General features: G+C 37.6%; 1 pseudogene; it reads right to left on the minus strand.

The window, feature by feature from the left end:
• Positions 1-24: 24 nt before the first annotated feature.
• Positions 25-26923, minus strand: LOC105814755 (annotated as a pseudogene).
• Positions 26924-27826: the final 903 nt, after the last annotated feature.

The raw sequence follows: 27826 nt of genomic DNA on the forward strand, positions 1-27826 counted from the left end.
AGTTTTCCCAGAGTCTGGCGCACCTCAGAGGAGGGAGACATTTGAAGAACGTTTCTGATTGGCTGGTAAAGAACGGTAGCGAATGAAAAAAATAGTCCTCCGCCTATTGGCCCGGAGTTGTCCTAGGTGAGCGCAGAAGTGTAGCCCTGGACTGTAGATTATCGAAGGAATCTCGACGTTCCCTCTCCTGAGAAGTGCGTGGGAGCCAAGGCTTGGAAATGGAAGGAGGAGCGGTGACCTGGCCTCTGACGGACAGGGCTTCAAAGGCTGTTCACCGCTGTATCGGCAGCCCTTATTTTCAGACCCGCTGGCCTTGAAGTGTTTGTAATTAAAGGGTTGTCTGAAAATACAAAGCCAAGCAAAGTAGCTCTGTAAGACTGACTGGCTCTGCAAGTCAACTTGCGTCTATGTCCGGGCGGGTCTTTAATCTCTCATGCATAGATAAGGATAACTACAATTAGGGGCTGTTCAAGGGCAAAATCAAAGTTAATATATATAACATAAATAGAATTAATTACACAGTTTTTTCACTTAATATATATTTATCTTTTGATTTAAAAATATAAAATTGTGCTTTCTGTACAGCTGCATAGTATTCTATTAACTACCCTTTAGTATATTTTTATTTGTGTGTATACACATAATATCTTATTTGGATACATATAGGTGATCGTTAGTGTGCAGATTTTTTTCTTTTCCTCCCTCCATGGAGTGTGTGTGTGCTGTAAATTATTCCATCATTTTTTGCATCTACAAACTGCTGAAATAAATGTTTGAGTTTCTGAGAACTGTTGATTTTATTTACTATTCCAAGGGATAGATTCTACAGAATTGCTAAATGAAAGAATACATACCTCGATTTATTGGACCAATCCTCAATTGCTATATTAAATTACTTCAATTTTTTAACCCATAAACAATTGTGTAATATATATACTTGCACATATGTTTTTGAACCCTAGTCTCATTATTTTCTTTGATTAAATTCTCCAGAGAAAGTTAGTGAGTCGATTTTTTTAAACCTTTTTAAAAAATGTCTTTGCCAATCTACTAGGTTAGAAACGATTCATAATTTTAATTTGCATTTCTTTATTGAAATTAAACAGTTTCATGTTGGTTAGCCTTTGTGTTTCATCCTGTGTTATTTTTTCATATTCTTTGACCATTTTGTATTGAAATATTTGGCATTTTTTTCCTAACTGATTGATAAGAGCTTTTTATGCAGTATTTTAAGAATTTTAACCCTTTGCCATATATTGCAATGACATTTTTGCCATTTGTCTTGTTTTTAATCTTCAGAAAGCTATTTCTTTTTGGAAATAGAATTTTTTGTTTTAAATGAACACTAAAAATTGTATACATTTATTGTGTACATGTTTTGAACTATGTACAGACAGTCTCTAACTATCGTTTGACTTAGGATTTTTCAACTTTACCATGTTGAGAAAGCAATACAAATTCAATAGAAACCATAACCCTATCACAAGTTAAGGAGAGTCTGTATACACTGTGAAATGGTCAAATTGAGCTAATTAACATATGCATTACTTCACATATTTATCATTTTTTGCAGTGAGATGTCATTTGTCTTTTAATTTAATTCATTGTATCTTTTGCTTATAGACATTTTATATTTTCTATGTAGCCTTTCAATGGAAGGTAGTAAGTTCATTATTTCTATTGTAGATAGCCATGCTCCAAACGCCACTTATTAGAAATGGATGTGGTAAAGTATTGTGGTTTCTGGATTACTGAGAAGAGGTAAAAGGAAAGAAGGACATCGTCATTCTTAGGCTAAAATATTGTGACTCCCAAGGTGGATTACTGTCATCTACTGTACTGTTTGTCTTCAAAACCAGCTTAAAATAGAAATCCCACCTTGTTTTTCTGCCAGTTTCTTCCTTTCATAAATAAGCTGCTTGTATGGTTTCTAATGAGCTTGGAGGCCACAGACACTATCCAACTTCATTCCTTATTACTTGGCAGTAGTCTTTATCTCCAATCTCTTCCAAGTGCTCTTCAATTCCATTGGAAGTAGATAACTGTGAGGTACAAGCTCTCCTTTCTTTTATTTTCTTAGTTTTGTTCCTAAATGTAGGCAATGTGGATTCCTTCAGGCCTGCAAGTTCTCTCAGTAATTTCAAAATATTTTATTTTAATTTTCCCCTTAAAATTTAAGGCTTTCCTTTTTATTCTCCACTTGTGATTCTTATAATCAGGATGCTTACACAGGTTTGAGATAATATATTCAATATGCTTACCATGAAATAAACACAAACTCAGAAGAATAGTATGCACACTCTTAGGGCAATGCATGTGGATGTGCTGAGGTAAGAGGAAGAAGATGGCAGGGGTGTGTGTTTTGTATTTTACCACAGGTCATTTCATTCAGTCAGTAGTGTTTTCAGTGTTTCACAGTAATGCAAAGCATGATCTTGGAAAATCACACACACGGCACTTTTGCCATAGGGTCGATAGGAGATTTAGTTAGGGAACACCTATAAAAGGTACTTGGAATCATGCTTGATACTTAGTAAATGCGTAATAAAGATTAGCTATTGTAATCATACGTAGTTTTAGATGTTTGTTTGCTTAACAAGTTGCAGCATGGATGTAAGGAACTATATTTTTTCTTTTTCTTTCTTTTTTTTTTTTTGAGATAGGTCTCACTTTGTTGCCCAGGCTGAAGTACAGTGGTGTCATCATAGCTCACTGCAGCCTCAAACTCCTGGGTTCAAGGTATTCTCCTGCCTCAGCCACCAGAGTAGCTGGGACTACAGGTGTGAACCACCACGCCTGATGGGGTTTTGCTATATTGCTCAGGCCGGTCTCAAACTCCTGGCCTGAAGGGATCCTCCCACCTCCCAAAGAGCTAGGATTACAGGCATGAGCCACTGAGTCTGGCCAGGAACTATTCTTTTTATTTTGCCTGTCGTTTCACTGACAAATCATTTGTGTTCTTTACTGCAGCCCTACACAAATCTGCTTCTCCCTATCCCCTGTACTGGTACTGAGCCTCTGCCCTACTAATGGGTTATAAAGTTCAGTCTGAACAAGATGACTGCATTCCTCCAGGATTTTCAAGAACCATGTGAATAACAACTACTCATATTTATGTAGGTGCTTTACACTTTACAAAGGGATTACATATATTTGACTTAAAGCAACCTCGTGAGCTAAATAAAGATGGTATTAAAATTTTCCCCACCTTATAAATGATGTATTATTAATAGTTTGCTAGGACTGCCATAACAAAGTACCCCAGACTGGTGGCTCCAACAACCGACGTTTATTATTTCAAAGTTCTGAAGTCTAAAAGTATGAGACTAAGATGTGGGCAGGGTTGGCTTCTTCTGAGGCTTCTCCCCTTGGCTTGCAGATGGCCGTCTTCTCTGTGAGTCTTCACATGGTCTTACCTCTGTACTGTCTATGTACTCATCATCTCTTCTTAAAAGGACATCAGTCATATTGGATTAGGGTCCACTAATAACTTCATTTTAACCTAATTACCTCTTTAAAAACCCTACTTCCAAATATAGTCACATTCTGAGGTACAGAGGATTAGGACTTCAACATATGAATTTGGGGGGGACCTAATTCTACCCATAACAGACGGGAGAACTGAGACTCTGTGAGGTCAATCTCTTGCCCAGGCCCAGAGCAAAGTCTGGGCTTGCACTTTTCTGTACTTAAGCAACAGGTAACTTTCGGTTTTCACTTTATAACATAGCATGGAAATTTTTTCACATCCATGAAAACACTTCTACCCGATCCTTTTTAATGTTACCTAGTTTTTCACTGTGTGAACATAACAATTTATTTAAACAATCCTGTATTGATCTAGGCTGTTTCTTGCCCTATTTAAAAAATAATTCCAATAATTCTACAATGAACACCCTTGTAATTAAATCTTTGCAGCTAATCTTTATCATTTTGTGAATATGAATTCCTAAAAGTGGAATTGCTGACTCACATATTATGCAGTTCTTAAAAACATTTGTTCCTAAGTTTTTTTTAAGAATAAGCATTGTACATCCTGCAATAATCACAATCAAATGTTAAGTAATTCTTATCCTTTTCATAGTAATGTCTTACAATAATGAATCTACACATCCATACACATGTACAGATATATCTCAGATAGTTTGAAGACTGCTAAATTAATCAGGGGAGTACTAGAGAAATTATTGTGATTCTGGAGGAGGCAGGCCCTTTAATTTCACAAATGTATTTCCAACACCAACACAATGCTTGTCACTAAGACACCCTCAGTGAATATTTGATTAATATGTGTACAATGATCTGAGTATATAGTGCTTCATATTTGCCTAAAATTAATCTATTTCTCTTTAGTGCCCTTAGGGGAGATGGTAAAGGTGTGACTACTGGCAGAGAAGGGTTTTGTTTTGTTTTTAACTCTAACAAAACATGCTTACATTCTAGATTAGATGGCTTAAAGTTACTATTAGCAATAGGCTTAAAAATACTGATGCAACAGAAGTATTATTTTCAAAAATAGTTTATAGACCATATAAAACATCACTAATGAATTCAGCTTTCAAGTAAAGAGAGGGAAAAAGGTCACTGCTTTAATCCTGTTAATTGCCTTTATTCTGGCTATAGATAGACCTTTTAGAAATTCTAAATTATAGGTTGTTTGCAAATATTCTTACTCAGTTATTTGGCTTATATAACAGCAAAGGGATGTTTCCATGAGTTGGCAAATAAATAATTATCTGCCATATCTTCAGATTTTCCTAGTGAATCTTTGGATTTTTTTTATTGCATTTGCAAATGTAGCATCACAGACTTTCCATTCTCTTTTCAATTTCTTTTGTTTTCTATTCCTTATGATCTATTAAGGCTCAATTTAAAACAGAAGAAGAGAAGTAACAAAAATACATTGGCTTTTTGAATTGTGGCTAAACACATTCATTTGGTATAAAATGCCATAAGCTAAAATTCTTTCTTTCTTTACTTATTGAGTGCATACTTTGTGTGAAGTATTACACTGTTGGACACTGAGAATACAGAGCTCTGGGTGTGGTATATTCTATTTTTTTTTTTGGAGAGCGGGGTGGGCTGGAAGAAGGCCCAACCCCACCTCATGGATGTGGTATATTCTAAATTCCAACTGTATGACAGTTTGTTTTTTTTCAGGATAGGATGTGGTTCTCTAAATTCAGTTTCTTTGTGGATTATTCTTTCTTTTTAATTTACTTCTCTTTATTCATTAGGGTTTTTTCATTGTTTTATTGTTTGATTTGCCTATATGTAAATAACTATTCTATCCATTTTACTTTTTCTCTTCCTTTTTACCTTTTATTACCTTCTAAGTTGAGTCTTCCATCTGTCTTCCATTCTGTTTTCCTACCTATTTTTCTGAGTATTTTTTCTTTTAGCTAATGTATTATCGACTTTAGGTAGGACAGCTAATTTATAGAAACTGTTTATGTATACTTAAGCTGTGATTCTAGTTCTCTTGAAAGCATCTGTAGCCTAGATTAATGACCCCTAAACTTTTTTGATCAGATACTCCATCAGTAAAAAAATTTTTGAACATTTCCCTTAATATATGAACATTATTTATGTTCAATACAATTGTATTGTAACACATATACAATTCATATAGGTATTATATTAATAATAATTAATTATTATTAAAAAATAATTACATATACTTTAGAAACAAAACTCAACAATTGAAATTAACAAAGGATGAGATAAAAATATCTAGGTTTCAGTTCTAGTACTTTTTCCCTGAGCACCAATGGATCATTTTGTACACCTACTATGGAGGCCACTAGTTTGAGTTTTATCCTTCTAAGATAGTAAGGAAGCCATTGAGTGTCCTACTTGTTGTAGTCCCTTTTAGAATGTCCTGGGATAAATGGTGAAAGGCATTTTGAGATTCATATATGGAACCCAGGACATCCAGCTCAAGACTTTCAAACAAAAAGCCTCTTTCACATTCAGAGTGTGACTGGGAACCAGTTCTAACACAGGAGATAGTGGGGGTTGGGCTTCATAATGGGACTTTTTCAGGGATGGCAGAGAAGCACACTTTTATTTATTTTTAAATTTTATCTTTATTGCTTTTTCTGTTGGAAAAGTAATGTATGTGCATTAAAAATTCAAACATTACAGAACTACACAATAAAGAAAGTAAAAATCTCTCATTTTTCCTATTATCTAAAGAAACCTCTGTAATTGTGTGGTTATTGGCCTCCAGATTTTTATAAATGCACATGCTAATACGTATGATTACCTTCTTTAACCAAAATGAAGCCATTCTCATTTATACTTGTTTTCTCTACTTAATTTTCCAAGGAAAATTTTTCTATGTTCATACAAACAGGTTGTTCTTTTAAAATGATGCATGGTATTCATTATATGGTGTATCTTTCCTTGTTTAATGAATACCTTATTTATACTCATTCCCAAAGTTTTGCTCGTATAGACAATGCTACAATAAACATCCATGTACTTGTATTTTCTCATTTTGCCTAAGTAGTTTCATAAGAGAGAAGTGGAATTCTGGGTGTAAGGACAAGAAACATTTTTGAAACAATAAAATTTTCCATTGGTATTACTAAATCGCCCTCCAAAAGGCAGTACCAACCTAAACTCTCACCAAAAGATTGAGTGCTTATTTTCCCACAACCTCTTCAGCACTAAATACTTTTAGTGTTGTAATGTTCTTTTTGCTCTGAAAGGTTAAAAAATATTTACTTGTTTTCATTTGCTTTTGTTTAATTGTTAATAAGACTGGGGATTCTTTTATATAGTAATTGGCCACTTGTAGGGGCAATGATTTTTTGTTTTAATTTTTAACTTTTTTGTTATGGAAATTTGCAAACATAACACAAAAGGAGTACCATGCTTCAATAACTAGCAACATTTTTGCCAAACCCAGACATCATATCATTTTATACAGAAAGGAAGGAAGATTGGAAGATGTCATTTAATGCTCTTTGACCCAGGCACTCACCTCTAATTCCTTGGCTGATTCAGAAAAGTTGTTAACTAAAAGCAGCAGCAAGCAACCAACTCCAGGCCTCTTGCAATAGTTGAAACGTAGTTGCTGATTCAGGCCACCAGATGGCAGACCACAAGAAAAAGAAAAGAAGAAGAAGGAGAAGAAATCTACATCTATTAATACCAAGATCCTGCTTCAGCACTGCCCAGAAATATTAGGGAACTTGCTTTCCCACTAGCATTGAAGGGCAGGGGAGATTAGTCAGAGGCATTGTGTTAAACCATAGTAATGTATTCTATTATCAGATAACATGGGGTATTTTGGGGTTTTTGTATGAGTTTTATCATCATTCTTAAGGCCTCCAAAAATAATAGTTTAATTAGAATTGTATCAAATCTATAAGATTATTTGGGAAAAAATCAAGATCCTTATGATATTCATTGTTCTGACTGAAGAACATGTTTTTGCCATTTATTTGTCTCCCTTGGTATCTCTCAATCAGTAATGCAGTTTTCCCTATAAAGATGCAGTTTTCCTTATAAAGAATTTTACTTGGGAATGGGTTTATTTGACACATATTCTAACTGGGTTTTGATAATTTTACAGAAATATACTGACTTTTGCAAAGCTAACGTTTAATCTCTGTATTCTTGTGTTAATTCTAGTAACTACGAGTTAATTTTTTTTAATTTTATCTTCTTACTGTGCAATTCTATATTCTGAAAAATATCATAAAATTTTTGTTTTTGACTTTCCATTGTTTGTTTCTCTTTTTCCTATTTCATATTTCATTATATTGGCTAATAATGACCCAGCAATATTAAATATTTAATAATGATTAAAAATGCATCTTTACTAGATATAATTGACTTTTTTTTGTAGGGACAGAGTCTCCCTCTGTCACCCAGGCTAAAGTGCCATGGTACAATCATATCTCACTGTAACTTCAAACTCCAGAGCTCAAGGGATCCTCCCACCTCAGCCTCTGGAACAGACAGGACTACAGGCACACCACCACACCCAGCTAATTTTTTAAAATTATTTTTTGTAGAGACTGGGTCTCAATACGTTGCCCAGGCTGGTCTCTAACTCCTGGCCTCAAGTGTTCTTTCCACCTCAGCTTCCCAAAGCACTGGGATTACAGTCATAAACCACCTCGCCTGGCCTATAATTGGACTTTTTATTCGGAATAGATACTCTTCATTGTGTTTATTTTAATTTTATATTGTAATATGCTTTTAGCAAAAATATGAATGGTTGTTGAATTTTGTTGGGTGGCTTTTTAGCATTTACTCAGAGAATCATGTAATTTTTCTTATTTAGTCAATTGATATGGTTATTTTATTAATAAGTTTCCTTATATTGTCAGTTTTCCATTCTAAGGTAAATTCTCCTTGACCTCAATGGCTTAAAGTTTTAATGTATTTTCGAACATTTTATTTGTTTTGTGTCTAGTAGTCACAGCAAGGTTTGTCTTACTAAATTTTTTTTTTTTTGGTGTATCACATCTTTATTGGATTATAGGGTCAGGGCTATGTTTAGCTAATGAAAGAACTGGATAACATCCAATCATTTTCTGTGTCTCATGTTCCAGAATAACTATATAGTGCTTTTTATCTATTTCAATATTATTATTACATTCCTAAGGCAGTTGCAAAAAGAATGCTATTTTTAAAATTTAAAAATGAATATAAATAAATGCTTACATTACAGTAGAAATGTTTTATAATTCAAAACCGTAAAGAACTGTTAATAAAGGTTATTGTTTTCTATCCCAACATGTTAAAGAAATGCCTGCCAAACCCATTATAAAAGATTATTTCTGTCTGGGTGTGCTATTACATAAAGCAGACAAAATCCTTTATTTTTCTCAGCTGTTCTGCTCAATCATGGAAAGAATAAAATGATGCCTAGTGATTCAGCATCTGAAATGTTATACCAAGCCAAAAGTTGCTGCATACTTATTTTTCACAATGTTATTGCACTACTTAGGTGATGGTAGATAATATCCACAATAAGCCATTACATATCTTACTGGCTGGTAGATAATAATATTCCACGGAAGTCTTTCTTGGAAGAAAAAAAGCATTAAGGAATTTGACCCTTTTTTTATCTAATCGTATATGTTGCCTCTAGAAGTAACTCATGGCTTGGATAATAGAACTTAGTTGTGGTAAACTGCCAGATGAATAATATTTAATTTTATATATTTTATATACTATATTTAATTTTACATTTTAATATTTAATTTATGTTTAATTTTTGTTAATTTTTAATTTATATTTAATTTAATTTAGTTTAATTATGACCCTTCCACTCACAACTGGTCATATTCCAGGCAGCGTCATTCAACAGAACTTTCTGCTATAATGGAAATGTTCTATTTCTATGTGTCCAATGTGTCTCCATGTCCAGTGTGGCTCTTGAGGACTTGAAGTTCATATTATTGTGGAACTGAATTTTTAAAAATTTTATTTTAATTAATTTAAATTTAAATTTAAGAAGCTACAGGCCAGGCGTGGTGGCTCACGCCTGTAATCCTAGCGCTCTGGGAGGCCAAGGCGGGAGGATCGTTTGAGCTCAGGAGTTCAAAACCAGCCTGAGCAAGAGCGAGACCCCGTCTCTACTAAAAATAGAAAGAAATTAATCGGACAACTAAAAATATATAGAAAAAATTAGCCGGGCATGGTGGCGCATGCCTGTAGTCCCAGCTACCTGGGAAGCTGAGGCAGGAGGATCGCTTGAGCCCAGGAGTGTGAGGTTGCTGTGAGCTAGGCTGACGCCACGGCACTCTAGCCTCCGCAACACAGTGAGACTCTGTCTCAAAAAAAAAAAAAAAAAAAAAAAGCTACAAGTAGCTAGTAGCTACCATTTTGTACAATACAGCTTCAAAGTACAAAATTTAATCAGTATGGTTACATTAAAAACTCAGAATGTTTCACCACTAAACGTTTCCTTATTATGCATAAATTCCACTTGCCAGTATTTTGACAACCGAGAATCAGTATCTGCTTACTTCTCCAAAGTTATGTATAATTGCATTTTTGGTTTAATACTTACCTCCTGTCTGAGACACCTTCTTTGCCGTTCTGAGAAGTGTTTGTTTTTCCTGTCATTGGCATTTTGTTGCTGCTGGTTCTCTTTGTTTACATGCTTTTAGTTCTGTCTTTGTAATTTCACATCCAACCCTACTGAATTTTTGCTGGTTTGTTTTAAAAACTAAATAAATGATTTGGTTTAAATACTGGACATGAATGTTGTGTCATGTACAAATTATAGCTAATTATATCAAAAATGATCATGGGTAAAAAAATTATTAAGAAGAGTTTGCAAAAAAATGTAATGAGAATTTTAAGAATAGAATCAGCACTCTAGTATGGAAATTACAGTTCTATCATTGAACTGCAGCCAGGCAAGGTGGCTCAGGCCTGTAATCCTAGCACTCTAGGAGACTGAGGTGGGAACATCGCCTGAGCTCGGGAGTTTGAGACCAGCCTGGGCAGGAGTGAGACCCCCATCTCTACTAAAAATAGAAAAATTAGCCAGGCATTGTAGTCCACGCCTGTAGTCCCAGTTACTTAGAGGCTGAGGCAGGATAATCACTTGAGCCTAGGAGCTGGAGGTTACAGTGACCTCTCATGGTGCCACTGCACTCTACCTGGGATGACAGAGTGAGACTCTATTTAAAAAAAAAAAAAAATGAAAATGAACTCCCCTCCCATCTACCCCCACCTTTTTTTGAAAAAAAAAACAAAAAACGTTGACCTGCTTTTTGAAGATGCTGGATTCAGATGCTGAATCCATTTTACTGAATCCATTACTATAATTATACTTTAAACTTGCTAAAAAATGTTCACTTCAGTATATACCAGTTTTACATGTAATCTTCACATCCAGCTCCTTTTTAAAAAAACTTTAATATTTATTGGTTATACTATTGTAATAATCCTGCATATATTGTTTCTTGTGTTTCTATAGGAGCAGTTTAAATGTACATTTGAAAAGCATTATACTTTCAAATGACCTAGTAGGATCAAGGAATTATTTTAATGAATTATCTCATGATTAACAGGTCTCAAAGTACTATTTTTAGAGAGTTTGGGGCAATCATTCATTTGATGCTAAAGCTTCATCACTTAATAAATTAAGTCATCATTTAAGTCATAATCTTCAGTAGTTCAGAATAATGTCAGCTGCCTTCATATAAAAACACCAAAAGCTATTTTTAAATGAAATTACCTGTGACTGGAATCGAGATATTGAAAACATTGAAATATTGGATTGGCTGGATACATAAAAATTCAAACTTAAGCTCTGAAATATAAACTTTCCATCATGGAGGAAATTGCCTATGAAGATGCTGAGTCTGGAGGTGGGGGCCACTCTAGCTGGTGTGAGAGAGGTGACTCATGAACTCTTCAGGAAGAAGCAGACAAGAGATGCTACCTCATTCAGATCAGTAACAGAGGGTTAGCCTAGCGTCCTGGTAAAATATAATGTTATTACCTCGGTCCACACCAATTCATAATTTATGATACCAGATTTGATAGCTGGATGTGGTGGCACATACCTGTAGTCCCAGCTACTCGGGAGGCTGAGGCAGGAGGATCACTTGAGGCCAGGAGTTTGAGGTTGCAGTGAGCTATGGTTACACCACTGCACTCTAGCCTGGGCAACAGAGCAAGATACTCTGTCTCAAAAAACAAACAAAAAGAATGTTCAAAATTTGTTGCTATAAACTTCTGAAACTTTTGAAGAAGTTATTGTTATCTTGATGTTTGGGGAATAAAATAGGCATTTAAATTTAAAAAAACGGGGAGGGGGACAGGGTCTTGCTCTGTCACCCAAGCTGGGGTGTAGGGGCCCAGTCATAGCTCACTGCAGCCTCAAACTCCTGGCCTCAAGTGATCCTCCTGCCTCAGCCTCCCAAGTAGCTGAGACTACAGGCATGCGCTCCCATGTCTAGTTAATTTAAAAAAATTTTTTTAGAGATGAGGGTCTCACCATGTTGCCCAGGCTGGTCTCAAACTCCTGACCTCAAGAGATCCTCTGGCCTTGGCCTGATCTTCCAAAGTACTGGGATTACAGGAGTGAGCCACTGTGCCCCGCTCAGGCATTTAATATTAATTGAATCAATGAAAGCCTGACTGAATGAATATGTAGCACCTTGCTATGCCCTGAGGGTAAAAGCAGACCTCAAGAGGGTGATATATATTAAGTAAAAACCCAGATAAATGCATCATCTTGTCCTGGAGTGGAGAATTTGAGGATCCCAGCAATTATGGCAGCCACAGGGAACCTCTCCAATGTAACTTTAACTGCCCACAGGAAATCTAACCCTAATTAACACTATTCCCATTGGGGTTTCCCATCCAAGTTCCTGGTCTGTGAAACAAAAGCCAAAATAGTCCTACTGGACACAGTTGTCAAACATCAGAAGACCTAGGTAGGAGAGCAACTAAACTACCACTCAACCTTCTATTGCCTGACCAACTTGCAAATTACTAAATATTCTCAATGAGTTTTCAAGGAAGTACCAGAGTCTGAGACCTCAGTCTGAGCTATCCCTGAGCAAAAGATAAACCTAGCTATTTATATAGCCCAAAGGCCAAGGACTTCCACTGTTGTCCATAGCCACTTTCCAGGGTGCCCAAACCACACACTGAGTATCCCATGCGTTTCCTGAAACAGGAGCCAAACTCTGTAATCTATTGCATTTGGGTAGAGCCTCATGTGCTTTAGACTAAGAACTGCATAAAACTTGCACAGTAACAGTTTGGAGGAAGAAGTGGATTCCAGAGAAGTGTTACACTATTTTCATTTATAAACATCTTGACTTCCCAAAGCTCTGGTAGCTATGGGAATAGTTTGGTCTATAATCAGTCCAATCAGCCCAGTAAGGAAAACAGAAACCACTGTACAGAAAGGGATTTAATTCTGGGAAATGTTTACAAAGGTGTTGGAAGAGCTTGAGGAGAAAAGGAGAGAAAGGAAGGAATGCTGCCCAGAGATGAGAAAGCTCCTAGGCTGGAGCCCTCTAGCTGAATTTGCTGCTGGAGATTAGCTGTGGCCAGTGCGGAATCTGCCTTTAAGACAACCCCCACCATTGGTGCGGTCACACCGGAATGGCTTTTGTCCCACCAGTAACTGTCATTGGCTAAACCTGTTGGTAAAGGAGTCTGGGAAATGGAGTATACAGGCTTCTAGCCCTGCAGTTATAAAATAGAGTACAGAAAGGAGAGTGTGACATTGAGCCAACAGGAAAATAACTGGTACAATAATATTATCAGTCAATGAGGTGGATGTTGAATAATTTTTAATCAATTACATTTGATAGAAAATTACTTCTGGGTGATTGGAGAAGTGTATAGCACTAATCACTTTCTTTCCAATCATTTCTTGGGACATCTTGCTGCTGAGGCTTGCTAAGATGGCAGCAGCACAAGACCAGGATAGGGAGTCAAGGATGGTTGAGATAGGGAAGAATGAACAGCATAGGTCAGGTCCAGGGGTAGATGCACAGATAACTAACTTGACAAAAGGACAGATTTTGAAAAAGACTCCATCTTTCCAATTAAACATTTTGTCTTCAAAACTGGAGATGGGCGTAGGCAAGCAACAATAAAAACCTTTCCTTTCGTCTAAGTAGCAAGAGCCAATGAGATTCACATGAAAAAAATCCAGCTTACTGATTATATAGGAAGTCTCCTTTTATAATGGAAGAAAAATGAGTCAACCAAAAATATAAAAGCTACATAAATTAGCATCCTTCGATGTCCTCAGACAACTGAGTAAAACAGCATAATAGAGTTATGTCTCCAAATTAACTTCCTCTTGTATACCACCCAGGCATATCCAAAAGCATTTGTAAAAGGCTCACATTACCATCATTTGATACCTGATGTGGAATTTTTTTTCACTTCTATTTCCTCCACCCTCACTGATTCAAGTGCTTTGTTAGAGTTCACTGGGGTTTTGTGGCTGGAATTAAATGACTCAAAAATGAGTTAATTCCTATTTTGTTAGTTGACATAAAAGACATACAATGAGCAATGCTGAGCACAATGATTGCTCTAATGGTAAGAATGCATAGATCATTTCAGAGATTGTTTTCAAAATTCTACTGTCCAGTAAAGCACATTTAATTTTAAAAGATCTTATGAACTTAAAACGTTAGTTTTTTAAAATGAAATTTGCTCCTTTCCAGGTTTATGTATATGTGCACAGACACTTTTAATTTGACTATGTTTTGTGGAGTACCACTCTGAAATGCTGTTTCAGAGACTTTTTTCCAGAATTATGAAACAGTTTAGAATTATAAAAGTCGGGATGGCTTTCTGGAACTTCATTTTTTAAAAGCTACCATTTGCCATCATTATGAAATGCATATTATATGACTAAGGGAAATTAATATTTATAAAGATAATAAAATAAGCTCTCATATATTATACATTTCAAATTTTCACTTGTGATAAAAAGAAGAGTATTTCTGTTAGATACTTAAGTTTGGGCACAATTCTCCTGAGTATGAGGTGATAAACCCTTTTCATAGTTAAACCTCCTAAGAAAATATTGAAGATGTGAAAGCAGTGGATTGAGTTATATCAGTTTGTATAGTTTAAATTTTCCCCTCTCTCCTCTTGGAGGAGATAGGGTGACCATTCAAGACACATTCATGGAGTATTGCATAGAGACTCCCAAAGGGTCATTTCACAGATGACCTATCTTTAGTTCCACTCAGGCAGTATGCACAGGTGTGACTGTGCTGGTCGTTCAAATAATGACACCTTTCCATACCCATTGTGATGGGCAGAATACTGGTCTCCAAAGACATCCATTCCCTAATCCTCTGGAATCTGCAAAAATGTTATTTTACATGGCAAAAGGAACTTTGCAGATGGGGTTAAGGTTAAGGATCTTGAAATGGGAAGTTCACTCTGGCTTAACCAGGTGGGACCAATCTAACCACTTTAAGGCTCTATAGCCTTAAAAGTGGAGGACCTTTCTCAGCTGCAATCAGAAGAGTTGATGTGACTACGGAAGAAGGGCCAGAGGGAGAGGCAACATTGCTGGCTTTGAAAATAGAGGAAGGAGGCCATGAGTCAAGCAATGTGGGCAGCCTCTAGAAGCTGAATAAGGCAAGGAAAAACTTTTTCCTTAGAGCCCCCAGAGAGAAACACAGCCATGTCAACAGCTTGATTTTAGCTCAATGAGACCCGTGCCTGACTTCTGAATTACAGAAATGTAAGATAATAAATTTGTGTTATTTTAGAACACTAAAGGTTTGGTAATACAGCAGCAATGAAAAACTAATACACTCCTAAAGCCCCAAACCCACTGCTGCCTCTGCCATCCTGACACTTCCTTGGGGACCCTCACTCCAGCATAAAAGGGGTAACTCCTGGCATCCCAGGGTTCCAACATTGCAGCCAGCTTTAGTTTTGACTGGACTATGCCCAAACTTTACCAGCTGTGAAATATTTGAACCTCACCTTTGATGACAAGGGCCTAAATCAGTGACTTTTAAACTTGACTCTAATCCACCTGGAGTAAAATATACATTTTTAATCTCACCCTAGGACACACGCATATGTTATAGAACTAAAACTAAAGTTTCATGAAACAGTACTTATCTTAACTGCATGCATTGCACTCTGATATTTTCAAATTCTTTTCTATGTTTTAATGTAAATTGTAACCCATTAAACTAATTTCATGATTTACCAGCAGGTTGTAACCCTCAACTGAAAAACACTGACCTAGATCATGACAACAATAAGGGCAAGATGTAGAGTGTCTGAGAGAGAATATTTTCTTTTTTATTTTTTAAGGAAACATAAATATTTGTTCAGAATTTAAATAGTTTCTATATGTAACCTTAATTAATTGTTGTTAAATATTATTAATGTGCCCAAAATGTATTAGTTTTCTCAGAGTAAACATCAAACCCATGCCAGTTTGGAAATTAAGCCTCATAGTAAGAGAGTGGGACCACAGCAGGAAGAGGGTCACTCTAGAAACAATTTTTAAGCAAGTAAGTATAGTCACTGGGAACATGTATTTCATGTTCTGCTTTTCTGTTACTCAATTTATTCATTTCTGCTTTTGTTTTTAATATTTCCCTTTTTCTCACTTGCCTTTAAGAAATTACCCATTTTCTTTTCCAGATTTTTTTAGGTTTATTACATTTCTCTTTTTTCTTATTACTATAATATTTATAGCTGCAGCCTCATATCAAGAGCTTATACTTTGTTTCAGTATCCCCTGCATTTAGAGGTTGTGGAGATTTCCCTTACTTTCTTAGGAGTTTATGCATTTAAAATTACGTTTGCTATAATTTAACTAGCTTTTCTGGGTGTTGGTAGCAAAAGGATTTTAAGATTATGATGTATGATAGTTAGCTTTCACTACATTATGTTATGGAACAAAAAAAATCCCCCAAATCACAGTGGCTTGACAACAACAAAGGTTTATTATTCATCCACTGTACATGGTGGTTACAAGCTCTGTTCCAGAATCTTCATTCCAGGATGGAGGCTGAAAGAGCAACCTCTGTGTAGGACATACAGGCCTCATGTCTGAACTGCCAGATGTCTCCTAAAGCTTCTGCTTGGATGTGGGACACGAATCACTTCTGCACACATTCCATAGGCCAAAGTAAGTCAAAAGGCTAACCTTAATGGGAATGGGTTAGTGAATATAATCCTTCCTAGGGAGGGCAGTAAATAATAGGGAATAATAATATAATCTATCCCATGTTATCCCCCATAATGCTGCAGCCAGAAAGGTTTATGCCTGCCTCTCTGTCAAATCAAAACTCTATTTCATTGCTGGATTATGTTTGAGACTTACCATTATAGCATTTATGTTTTCATTTTTAAATGTATCTTTAATCATGGTATAATGCTGTTTGTCTCCCTTAATGCTTTTTGCTATAAAATCAGCTGCACTGATCATGTTTTTATGGGCCACACCAGGCTGTGGCTACTATGGGTTATAATAACATTAAGAGAACAGTATATACCTTCTGAACCTGTTTCAAAAAAAAAATTAAAAAGACAACGGTATTTTTGTAGTTGAGCCCATACCCACAGCAAAGCCTCGTCTCTCGCTCACAATTCACCAAGTGCTTCATGTGCTTCTGCAGGGAGTGTCCTGGCGCCCAGGAGGATTCTTCTGGGTACACATATCCAGCCTGGGTCCCTAGTCTGCTAAGACAATAGCAGTGTTCGCTGCCACCTCCCGACTTCTACTGAGCAGTGTTGCTCTGTGCAACTCACACCTTCAGAGACTCCAGGGATTTCACTCTTTTCTAAATTAATAGCTATTGCTCCCCTGAGCTTTGGTCCAAGTTCCTAGTTCCTGGGACACCGTTGGATAGATAATGGGATTAATACATTGCATTATGCTCAAAATTACCTCTGACAACCAAACCTTGTGTTTGAAAAGCTTTTATTGCCCTGTTACCCTACTCACCCTTCTTCCCTCTCCCTCCTCCCCCTCCCCTCCCTCTTTACCTGTCCCTTCCTCTTCTCCCCCCTCCTCTCCCTCCCATCTTCTCTCTCCCTTTTTCCCTCTCTCCTCCCTTTACATGAGGCTCCTCTGCTGATAGATCCTCTAATAACCAATCCCATCCTGGAACCTCTGTGAAAACTGATATAATTTAATCACCAGGCATTATGAATTGTAAGCCATTCCCCTTTCCTTATTAGAACTTCCTTATTTTAAAACATTTTATCACAATAATTACACACATGGAAAAAAACAAGTAGGGCTTGTAATGAAAAAACATAGTCAACCGCCCCACCCTCTGCCACCCTGAATTGAACTTCCCAGAAGATACCACTTTTAACTGTTTCTGTTTCAAGGCTTTTTTTTTTCTTTTCTAAAAGAGACCTAGTCTGGCTCTGTCGCCAGGCTGGGGTGCAGTGGCACCCCATCATAACACTGCAGCCTCAAACTGCTGGGCTCAAATGAACCTCCTGCCTCAGCCTCGGTGTTGCAGGGACTAAAGGCGTGTGCCGCCGCCCCAGCTTCTACCAAGACTTTTTAATGGTTACTTCTCTAATTCTAAACAATGGGCCTTTACTACTGTTTCTTGATTTACTAATAAATCACTGCATTAGATAAGTTTCCTTCTTCTTCCATTTTCTCCCTCTTCCTCCTGCTTTCTGTGCTTATACCGTTACTTTCACATTTGCAAAGTGGGCATTTCTATTTTCACTGGTGACCATATTTGAGTTTTCTCTGTTTTGTTCTTAGACTGCTAAAAATTGAAAATCGTGAACAATCATTTACATATTGTAACTATGTAAATATGGCCAACAGAAAAATTAGGTAGCGGGATTTCATTTTCCTCTCCACAGGGACTCTACAGGTCCTGTAAAAGACTGTTCAGATTTAAGATTGCAGAGTTTTATGTGGCTGGTTTGATTTTTTATTTCCATCTCTTTTCACTTATGCTGAAAATCTTGGTTCCAGTGCTACTAACATAATGATCGGTGCTCATAGCTCTGTGTTACTTTTTTCTTCCTAAAGTTTTATTTTAAAACATGTCAAACCTACAGAAAAAGATTAAAGAATAGCATAAGAAACACCTGTATCTTTTATCTCAATTCACAAATGGTTAAAATTTTGTTGCCACATTTGCTTTGTTTCTCTCTCTTTGTTTTTGCTGAGTCATTTGGAAACGCATTGCAGACAGCATGGTAATTTATCACTTGCATGCTTCTCTGAGAACAAGGACATCTTACAACCACAGTCCCCAATTCCTGGGCCAATATCAGTCCTTGGCCTTTTAGGAACTGGGCCACATAACAGGATGTGAACAGCCAGCCAGTGAGCAAAGTTTCATCTGTATTGACATCCCCTCCCATCACGCCCATCACTGCCTGAGCTCCGCCTCCTGTTAGATCAGTGGCAGCATTAGATTCTGCGTTATGGTGAGTTGTATAATTATGTCATTATATATTATGATGTAATAATAATAGAAATGAAGTACACAATAAATGTAATGCGCTTGAATCATCCTAAAACCATTACCCCGCCCCTCGTCTACGGAAAAATTGTCTTCCATGAAACCAGTCCCTGGTGCCAAAAAGGTTGGGGACCGCTTTCTTACAAAACCAAAGTCCCGGCTGGCGCGGTGGCTCACGCCTGTAATCCTAGCACTCTGGGAGGCCGAGGCGGGAGGATTGCTTGAGCTCAGGAGTTCGAGACCAGCCTAAGCAAGAGCGAGACCCCCATCTCTACTAAAAATAGAAAGAAATTAATTGGAAAACTAAAAATACATAGAAAAAATTAGCCGGGCATGGTGCCTGTAGTCCCAGCTACTCAGGAGGCTGAGGCAGGAGGATCTCTTGAGCCCAGGAGTTTGAGGTTGCTGTGAGCTAGGCTGATGCCAGGGCAACAGAGCCAGACTCTGTCTCAAAAAAATAAAAAAACCAAAGTCCCATTGGCAGACTCAAGAAATTTAATATCTGTTTTATAATGTTTATCATATAACTTGTATCCAAATTTCCCTGATTATCTCCCAAATGTCCTGGATAGCTTTTTTTCCTATCTAGAATTCAATCGAAGTCTCACTCATTGCATATAATAGAAATGTTTCTTTACTCTCTTTATTGTCCCTTGCTGTTGTGTTTTTTTTAGTCTTTCATGACATTGACATTTTGCAAGAATACGGACAATTGCCTTGTAGAATACCCCACATTCTGGATTTATCTAATTGTTTTATCATTATTAGATTCAAGTGAAACATTTTTTGCAAGAATATCATAGATGTTATACTTCCCATTGCATCACATCAGAAAGCCCACAATGCCAGTCTGTTCCATTGCTAGTGATGCTAATGGTCATTCGGCTCAGATAACATCTGCTAGATTTCTCCAGTGTAAAGGCACCCTTCTTTGTGATTAAAAGCTTGCAGGCTAAATCCTGCAAAAAGAATGGGAGAGGAAAGAAAAATAAAATTAAAAAAATAGGCTGTGGGGTGATTCTTTGAGGCAGTGTGAATATCCCATTTCCCGACCACCTTTCACTCAATGGTTTTAGCATCCATTGATGATCCTTGCCTGAATCAATTACATTGGGATTTTAAAATGGTGATTTTCTTTTCTTTCTTTTTTTTTTCTCTTTTTGAGATGGGGTCTCCCTCTGTCACCCAGGCTGGAGTGCAGTGGTGTGATAATAGGTCACTGCAGCCTCGAACTTCTGGGGTCAAGCGATCCTCCGACCTCAGCCTACCCAGTAGCTGGGACTACAGACTTGTGCTACCTCACCCAGCTGATTTTATTTTTAATAGAATTAATGGTACAAGTTGAATCCCATTACATCTACATATTGTATAATGGTGAAGTCTGGGCTTTTGGTGTACCCATCACCTGAATAGTGTACATTGTACCCCATAGGTAATTTTTCATCCCTCATCCCTTTCCATCCTCCCCTCTTTTGAATCTCCAATGTTCCTTATACCACTCTGTGTGTCCTTGCATAAACAGCCAATTTATTTATTTATTTATTTTTATAGAGACAGAGTCTTGCTATGTTACCCAGGCTGGTCTCAAACTCCTGGCCTGAAGTGATCCTCCCACCTCAGCTTCCCATAGTGGTGGGATTACAGGCATGAGCCACTGCACCCAGCCTAAAGTGGTGATTTTCTAAATCATTCTTTTGTAATGGTTGTGCAGTAAACCAGTGTAGAGTTCTATCAGTATTTATTAAGTCCCTTATTGATGGATATTTAGGTTGTTTCCAGTATTTTTTCATTATAAACAATACTGCAAAGAACACACTGCTATCTTTTACACAAATATGCAACTATAACTGTTAGATGAATTCCAGGAAAAAGAACTGCTAGACCAACGGCATTTAATATTTTGATAGATATTTCCATGTTGCCCCCCAAAAGAGGTGATACTAATTTACATTACCACTGTCAGTACATAAGACTGCATATTTCCCCAATTCCCCTAATTTAAGGCTTAAATTACCACCACCTTCTATTTTTCCAGCTCACTCTCACTATTCCTTGACTCCCACATTTCTTCCACTTCCTCTGAAACCTACAGGCCATTATCATGTTTTCACTGCCCGTAACTCCCCCCTTGTGTTCTCTCTTTTCTATTTCTCCAGCTTGTGTTTCATGGTCCATCATTATAATTACTCTTTTGCGTACACTCTCGAACACTTTACCTCTCTCCCCCTTCACTGTACTTTATGGCCAAACTCCAGGCCCAGTTAAATCCAACTCTCTTCCTATGTCACACCCAGCAGCTACATGTGACTGGGAAAAAAATAAACAACCATGTAGAAGATACTCACTGCAAATTCGTGGCCCCAGCCTCGAATGGGCCTTTAATAGAGTCCCAGTACATTCCCTAGCCCACTTCATCTTGACTGTCCTAGGGGGCTATTTCATTGCTTTTCTTCTCTTCAACTCTCCAACATCTCCTGATCCCTATGCTGACGACTTTGCTTCCTACTTCACTAAGACAACTTCCACCACTCCCACCACATTTACTGACCTACAAGCATCAGGGCCCACACATTCTGCCTTCTCTCCTGTTACTATAGATACACCATCCATGCTCCTGTCTAAAGACACCATCTGCAGTTGTGCACTGGATTCCATCCCCTCCTACATTCTCAAGGCCCTCTCTCTAGTAATTGTTCTCTCTCTCTCCTGCATCATCAATGTTTTCACCCTATTAAACCATTCCTATTAATATCAAACATGCCATAATATTTCCCATTTGGAAAAAAAATAATCCATTGGCTCCGTATCCCTTCTAGTCAATGCCCCACTTGTTAGCTTCCCTATGTGGAAAATTTCTCTACAGAGTTGTTTATATTTGCTGTTTCCACTTCATCTTCCTCTTCTCTCCTGAAGCCATTCCAGTCAGACATTTGCCTCCACCATTCCACAAAAGCAGCTTTAGTCAAGGTACCCAAGGACACAATTTGCATTTGACACAATTGGTCATGTTCTCCTTAAAACACTATTCCAATTTCTGCTCAAATGTCACTTTATCATGAAGCACTTTCCTGAATTCTGGGTTAAATAGCCAATCAAATAGTCCCTTTTACTTTGCACTGTCTACCCCCTACTCTGCAGAATTGATTATCACTTGAAATATTTTATATTTAATTGTTTATTGACTTTGTCCCCTACTTCAGTCTTAATTTGAACAAAACAACTATAAAATGGCATCTTTAAAATAATTGGGGATATTTGAATATAGACCAGGTATTAGATGATATTAAAGAATTACATTAATTTTGTTAGCTGTGGTGTTTATGTGAAAAAAAAATAAAGTCCTTATCACCTATAGATGTATAATGAAGCATCTATGAGTGAATTGGCATAATGTCTGAAATTTTCTTTAGATTACTCAAGAACAAGTCTGAGATTTTTGGCTTGAGCAATTGGGAGAGTAGGGTTGTTATTTGTGGAGATTTTTGAAGACTGTGGGATGAGGCATTTTTGCAGGGGATGGGAGTGAGGGAAAATAATAGGTTTGGTTTGAACATGTTAAGTTTGAGATGTGTATAGATGACCCAAGTAGAGACATTGAATAAGCATCTGGATATGCCAGCCTGGAGTTCAAGGAAGAGATAAACATCAGTGAGTCATCAAGGTATACATGATACTTAAAGCTGTGAGACTAGATGAGAACATTTAGAAAATGAAAGTAAATTTTTTTGAAAAATAAAAAAGAAGAGGTCTGAGGACTAAGCCTACTGAAGCACTCCACAATTCAGAGGCCAGATATGGGGAGAAGTCATCAGAGAACATGAAGAAGGAGTGGCCAGTGGGTTGGGAGGAAGACAAATTTGGCAGCCTGAGAGCCAAAGAAACTGTCCCCCAAAAAGCGTTCCAAAAATGGTAGTATAATTAAAGGGTTTAACAAGTGAATATAACACAGTGCTTTATTTTCCTATGTCAAAATATAGAACACCTGATATCAGAAAATATCAAATATTGTGTATAATATCAGATGCCAGAACTTTTATGGTAATGATATTTTAGAATTTTATAAATATAATATCCATGATATTATGCAAACTATGGTTTGAATAATAGCTAAGTGTCACTAATCTCAGGATTGAATTGTTTCTTATTATTGTAATGGATACTGTTGTTCTCCATTGAGAGTTCCTCTTCAGGGCCAACACCCTAATCTCAGAACTGCTAGGAATTTCAGCTGCTGTTGTCTCACAGCTGCGTCTCTCCCTGGCAACACCCCTTGCCTGCAAGGAACTGCTTCTCCTAAAGCTATAGGAGGCAGCCCATATCAAATGAGGGCAGGAGGGATTCCTGGCCGAGGGCAGGAATACATAGCCCATCGCCCTTGCCTCAATTTTGGACAACTCTGAAGGGCTATCCTCGCTCCAAAACTCCCCATAGGATGACCCAAGCCACCCCTGGAACCTAACTGGGGTCAGTTTCTTCAGGGTCTAATCCCACCTTCCTCACTTCCTCACAGAGGTCTCTCTCCAATAAACTTCCGCATGCAACTCTCCACCTTGAAATTTGTATCTAGGGAACCCAGCCTAAAACAATGGTCTACAAGAGGACACCATCCTCCAATGTAACTATAGAATTACAAAATAATTCTAGAATGTGTTATTTGTTGAAAAAGCCAGGTCATTTGTTCTGTAGAATTTTCCATATCATGGATTTGGCTGATTGTATCCCTGTGTGCATTCTTTATGTTTTTATTTTTTTTTATTTCAAAATATTAAGAAGGTACAAATGTTTTCTTTACATGGCTAGCTTTATAATGCTTTAGTCAAGGCTGTAAGCGTGTCCATCACCTGAATATTATTCATTGTACCTATTAGGTAGGTTTTTACCTTTCCTCCTCCCCCCACCCCTTCTTGATTTCGTGTGTGCATTCTTTATCTGATACTTTCTGTAAACTGGTAGTAACTTCAGAGGCTTGATTAGATTCACCTCCACCCATTTAAGCCTGATATTCTGAAATCCTCTTTTAATTCTGTTTTTCAACCTAGTGAAATTTGAATGTTGATTATCTGATGTTAAGAAAAGAAAAAATGGAAGCTCCCTAGGATCAGGGGAGATCACTTATGGTTGCATGTGCTCCCCCACAACACCAGCCCCCCAAATGGTATCTGCAACTGAAAGGCCTTCCAGATACACACCCAGGACCGGGAATAAATGACTGGAGAATGTGTTTACCTACAATTTACAGCCTGGAACACTAAATAGCTTCCTTCCAAAGCAGAGTATGATTATCTTATTCTCATCTAGGAATGGAACTAAAGACGGCAACACCGTCTCTGGATTATTTGCATGTAGAATTCAATGTTGTTACTAATTTTAAAAGCCATCCTAGCTTTCTTCTGTCAAATGGTTTGATTGTGGATCACATTCATTCACCGACAGCTGGTGTATTCTAAATCAATTAATCAACATGCATTTATCAAGCACCTGCTGTGTGATCAACGTCATTTTTGGAGAATTCATGCTGATTAAATTCTCTGTAAAACAATTAGGAAGCTGTATCTTGTTTTTGCTCTGCCCCTCCCCATCCCCAAGTCACACAAATGCATTCCAAAACCAAATAAATGCTCTTTTTGTATCAATGTTTTGAATGATTATTGCTCCATTCTGCTGAGAGTTGATAACACCCTGGACAATTATGAGTTTTCTAACGTAGTCAAAGCAGTTTTGCATAAATGTATACATGTCTGCATAATTATGTTGTTTTAATGTATCTCCTCTTAAGGAAATTTATTTGCTAAGATTTTTATCTATTTATTTAAATTAATGTTACAAGGAACAGAAACCAATTTCAGCTGGCACAAGAAAAAAGAACTTATTGGAAATATATTAGGCTCTCTCAAGAAATCCAAAGAACTGAACAACCAGCCATGAAGAACAGAAGCTAAGGAAGCTTTGGGGACCCTGGCAACAGCTGCTCACAAACCTTCCCTTGGAATTCTGCCACTAACATGACTCAGTAGCAAACGTCTCCAGTCTCTGTGTATCTCAGTTCAAAATTCAAAATCTTGGGGGGAAGAATCTGATTGGCTCAGTGGTGGTTAATGGCTGCTGCTGCTCCAATTAGGTATGCCCTGGAGGCAGAGTCCCATACTCTATATCCCACCCACTGCCCAATACAGGAGCCACCAGACACATATGGCAATGGAGCACTTGAAATATGGCTAGAATGACTGAAGAACTGAATTTTTAATTTTATTTCATTTTTATTGATGTAAATTTAAAAACTGAAGCAATGTAAAATATTTTTGCATTACACATAACTTTATTATTTTGGTAGAACTACATTTCACTTTGTTACAATTTACCATATGAATTGAGATATGCTGCCAGTGTGAAATACTCATCAGATTTGAAGACAACATAAAAAAAAAACAATGTAAAATATCTCATTAGTAATTCTATTTCCAGTGAAATAGAAATACATGTTGAAATAATACTTTGGATATACTGGGTTAAATAAATTAAAGAAATATAAATTTTTTAATTTATAAAAAAGCATTTTTATAGAGCTTATAGAGCATTTTATAGAGCTCTTAGAGCAGGCAACAGCCCGCTCCTGTCCTTTGATGACTGTCCCATGTCTTGCGTACTCCACGTACTCTTCAGCTCGGGCTAAAAGCAACTCAGGTAGAGGGGTATCCAAATGTTCCTGGCCACTGTACTTTTCCAGGATGCTTTCTTTCTGCTGTTCTTTGAAGTCTTCTTTTTTGACTTTGAAGGACTTATACAACAACTCTAGTTTTGTAGAATCTGCCTGCAGATGCACTTCAGGTCCCTTGTCATAGGCTTCCCAAGCAAACAACTCTGTATGAGCCATTGAAATGGTGTCTCCTGTGTATTTAACGAAGTTATCTCCTGCATGACTCACTTCATCTGGATTCTTTCCAGCATCGGCATAAGGATTCTCTCTCATCACTCTAGTTTTGGGATCATTGTAGGTAGAATTTGGATCTAAATTCCTTAAATATTTTGCAATATCTTCTCAAATCCTGAGATTCCGGACAGTAATTCGTCTCTTAGAGTCAAAATTCTGTCCAGGCATGTCAATATCATCTGCATATTTATCTTCATCCTTATCTTCACTATTATTTCCGTCTGAGAATTTGGTTCCTCTTCTCCCTACTAGTGTTTTGGAGAATTAGCCTGTTCTACTAATTTCCCTGAGGCTAATTCTTCTTGGAGTTTTTGAGCTTTCAATGTTCCTTTTGCCAGATCAACTTTGGCATATTCTTCTATAATTTTCATGTGTTCTTCCGGATTGTAGCCATTCCACCTATCCCTCTTCCCATCACAGTCAAACATCAGTCGAGGTTGGACATGTTCATCTGGAGCTATATTAGTACCTGTAAATTTGGCTCTAACTTGCCTGGGTCTCTCAGTCTTTCTTATTGTGTGTCATGGTCCCACAATTTTCACGTGCTCTTTTGCGGTACTTCGTAATTACGGAATTCTCATTGACACTCCTCTTGCACCATTCTCTGGATGAGCTGTACTGCTTTTGTTTCTGTGGTTGTGGCTGCGGTGCTTTAAAGTAGGTCTTTTTGATGGATCTATATACCGAGGCACTGAAGAAGTATACTAAGGAATATGAGGGATGATGTCTTTTCCTTCTTCATCAACTTCTGCAGGAGTATTGCCAATTTCCCTCACTGTTCTTCTAACTCCTTCTTTCTGCAGTCTTCTCTGGTCATTTCCTTTGGTTCCTCCAGACTCATTTCTTTGGACCTCGACAGGGATGCAGCATTAACTGCATCTGCAACTGCAGCTGACACGGTTACATGGCCTCCCCAAGTCCCACCATAGCTGACCCCAAAACCATCCGACAGAAATGAAGCCAATCGTGCAATGCCTACTTCCCGGCTTCCTCCCCACTCCCGGCAGCCACTGCAGTAGCTTCCGGATGACCGACACATGCGCACTAACAACTTCCTGGGGCTCTAGCTGTCCTGTGCTGTGAGTCCCGCGACATCTCGAGGTGTGCCTATTGCTCTGTTTGGTCCAGGGTCCGGATTACGAAGGTCGAGCACCTTATTTTTGGCTTCTGCTCATGAACTCATGTTTCTGGGGGAGGAGGAAATACCCTACGAATCTGCCAGTCAAAAATAACTTCAAGACAAGGTAAATTATTGTAAACAGTAATTCACTCAACTACCTAACACACAAAGAAACAGACACCCATAGAACTTACGGGCAACCACAAAGGAGACATGAATGCAGAGATACATAAATTCCTAAAGCTTGCTAAGCAAGTGCATAAATAATCTATATACGAGGTATAGATGCATAATAACTGCCGATTACACATAACAACTGGCGCTTTTGAAACAGTTACTACACTGATTTCCCTATGACTATCTGTGTTGGTTTGCTAGGGCTGCCATAACAAAATACCAAGACTGATTGCTTAAACAACAGGAATTGATTTTCTCGCAGTTCTGGAGGCTAGAAGTCCAAGATGAAGGTGTCAGTAGGTTTGGTTTCTTCTGAGGCTTTTGGCTTGTAGTTGGCCACCTCACTGTGTCCTCACATGGTCTTTCCTCTATATGCGCACATCCCAGCTGTCTTGCTGTGTATCAAAATTTCCTCTTCTTTTAAGGACACCAGTCATATTGGATTGCGGCCCACCCTAAAGGCCTCATTGTAACTGAATCAGCTCTTTCAAGGCCCTCTCTCTCTCTGCAAATACAGTCACATTCTGAGGTACTTAGGGTTAGGGCTTCCAATACGGATGGGGGGCGGCACAATTCATCCTATAACACTGTCACTTACTTTTTATGAAGATTAAAAGTTGAATAAGATTATGGTGTTCCTAAAAG

Source organism: Propithecus coquereli, unplaced genomic scaffold (genome assembly GCF_000956105.1).
Source record: "Propithecus coquereli isolate 6110/MARCELLA unplaced genomic scaffold, Pcoq_1.0 Scaffold305, whole genome shotgun sequence".
NCBI lineage: Eukaryota > Metazoa > Chordata > Mammalia > Primates > Indriidae > Propithecus > Propithecus coquereli.